The sequence below is a fragment of the Etheostoma spectabile genome, chromosome 24, assembly GCF_008692095.1.
Source record: "Etheostoma spectabile isolate EspeVRDwgs_2016 chromosome 24, UIUC_Espe_1.0, whole genome shotgun sequence".
NCBI lineage: Eukaryota > Metazoa > Chordata > Actinopteri > Perciformes > Percidae > Etheostoma > Etheostoma spectabile.
The window spans coordinates 21,209-23,997 of record NC_045756.1 but is presented as its reverse complement, the minus strand read 5'-3'; positions in this window follow the sequence as shown (position 1 = coordinate 23,997).

The following is a 2,789-nucleotide window of genomic DNA, read 5'->3' as shown; positions in this document are numbered from 1 at the left end:
GCGCATTTACACCAGAAACCAGCAGTCACTGAACCTTCAAAGGTTTTATTTTGTGAATTATTTAACGATTTTGCCATTAGACACATCTTAAAATGAGAATGTTAAACGTTTACTACTTTATTAGATTCAATATCTTTAAATTGATCGATTTTAGGCTATTTAAATAATATAAATTAGAGGAAAAACCTGGAAAAACGTGTCTGCAGTTCTGCTTGTAGTTCCTGTTGATCACCACCAGAGGGCGCATTTACACCAGAAACAGGTGACAGGTGGAACTCAGTCACTGAACCTTCAAAGGTTTTATTTTCTGAATTATTTAATTATTTTTCCACTAACAACATATCAAAAGGGATAATACTAAACGTTTACTACTATATTAGATTCAATGTATTTTAATTGATTGATTTTTTAGGCGATATAAATAATAAAAATTAGAGGAAAAACTGAGACGGGTGAGACGAGACCACATGAAACGGGACGGATGACATGGGACGCTCCAGGCTGCAGCCATATACTCTTGGGTGTAAATGGTGTAAATGGTGTAAATCAGGGGTCTTCAACAGGGGGTCCGCGACCCCTAGGGGGTCCGCGGAGGTACTGCATGGGGGTCGCGAAAGTTTTGGTTGATTAGACTTTTTTTTATTAAAAGTGAAATTAAAAGTGAAATTAAAACATGAATCTGTCAGTTATGTTAATAGTTCAGTATTGTATGCAATATAACAGGTATGTTTATGCATGCCAGTGGCACTAACAAGCATCACTTATTTTCCTTTTCGCATTTATGTTTTAAAAATGTCCATTTGAATAGCTTTTATGCGTGATTACATGCAACTGACAGACATTGTTGATCTTGGCAGGGATCAGTTTATTGTTATTATGTTATGTTTATAAATGGCAGTGGCATGGCCACCCTACTCACTGGGCCTCGCACATGTTTAAAATAAAAACTTGAATATATGAACCTGTGTATTATTGGAGTATCTTAGTATTGAATGCAAAATAACAAGGTACATTTACACATGGCACTATAGGACCAGTTTGATATAACACCATTTTATACAATATATATAATTAGGGGGTCCCCGCTCCATCTCGCCATCAGTTTGGGGGTCCTTGGCCTGGAAAACGTTGAAGACCCCTGGTGTAAATGGTGTAATTGCGCCATCTGGTGGTCATCAACGGGAACTACAGAAAACGTGTCTGCAGCTCTGCTTGTAGTTCCTGTTGATCACCACCAGAGGGCGCAATTACACATGTCGCCTACCAGTACCAGTCTAACAAGGAAGTCAGACCAGAAACTTTTAAGACGTTGTGCGCGAGGCTGTGAGGTTATATTTTTTCGACTTCCTAACACAGAGAGAGCCCCATAAACCTCCCTGAGGGATAACAAGCTGTCACTGTGCCATACAGGTAAGTGTTTTAAAAGGTAGATTAAGAACAAGACTCTGTAGGCTACAGGCCAGACCGTTTACTTTCACTTTCACTTTACAAAGACTCATTTTATTAAAACACCTATGGATGATTGTGTCATTGCCTCCAGTGTTGCTGCATAACTTTAGTATCTGACTAGATTCATTATTTAGGACTTTTTGAGTAACATTCCGTCCCACAGGTCCCATCCTATATGAAATAAGAAAGGGGAGGAGGGCGCCATTTTAATGCTACGAAGCCATCACCTGCAGTTAGCATCCCATTGACTGCCATTCATTTTGGCGCCACTTTGACAGGGAATAGCTTTACATCTGCAGCGTTTAAAGACTCTATTGGTCCGTTGTTTATTTCTAAAGAGACACGATAATGTATAAAAGGCTCCGTTAGCTTGTAGCACACGTGATGGCTCCGTACCAGACGCTTTTATAAAAATAGGCTAACGATTGTATCATGACCAAGACAAATCACCGTACTGTCAGGAGAAGCTCGCAGACAGTTTGGATTTACGTTAGCTGTTTAGGTTTAATTACAAACGTTAAGATTGAGATTTCTCTTGCACAGCTACCACAAGACTTACGACTTTCAGGCACGTTGCACACGTCACTTTTACGTCGTCAAGCTCAGTTGGCGGCTGCGCAGTAACGCCTAGCCATCAACGGAAAAGTGCTTCTAGTTTCTGTAACTGGAGAAAGTTTGAAACTAACGGACGGAGCTTACGGTTTTTAAGTAAAATAAGTACGGTATGAGAGATGAATGGGATCGTTTCTTCTTCCGTTGAGAGAAAAAAAAGTAAGTTTTGTTTTCTCACATGAGAAGGTCTCACTTTTTTTATAACTTATATAGCCTAGCTAATATTTTTATTGTGTACATGTATTGGGGTTAAGTTAGCTAGTTCGGCTAGCTAGGGTAAATTCACGGGTTCGCGGTTTTGGTAAATATCTCCATGGTAACAGTGAGCTCCGTCAAGCAGAGACGTCGCTGTTACGTTTAGGATTGTGGGTAGTGTAGTACTTGTCCATGACATCGCAAATAAAAACATGTTTTTCTTAAAACGAAGGTTTTAAGTCACTACTATGTCGTCAAGCTCAGTTGGCGGCTGCGCAGTAACGCCTAGCCATCAACGGAAAAGTGCTTCTAGTTTCTGTAACGGGAGAAAGTTTGAAACTAACGGACGGAGCTCACGGTTTTTAAGTAAAATAAGTACGGTATGAGAGATGAATGGGATCGTTTCTTCTTCCGTTGAGAGAAAACAAAGTAAGTTTAGTTTTCTCACATCTTTTTACAACTTATATAGCCTAATATTTGTATTGTGGACATGTTTTGGGGTTAAGTAGCTAGTTCCGCTAGCTAGGGTAAAT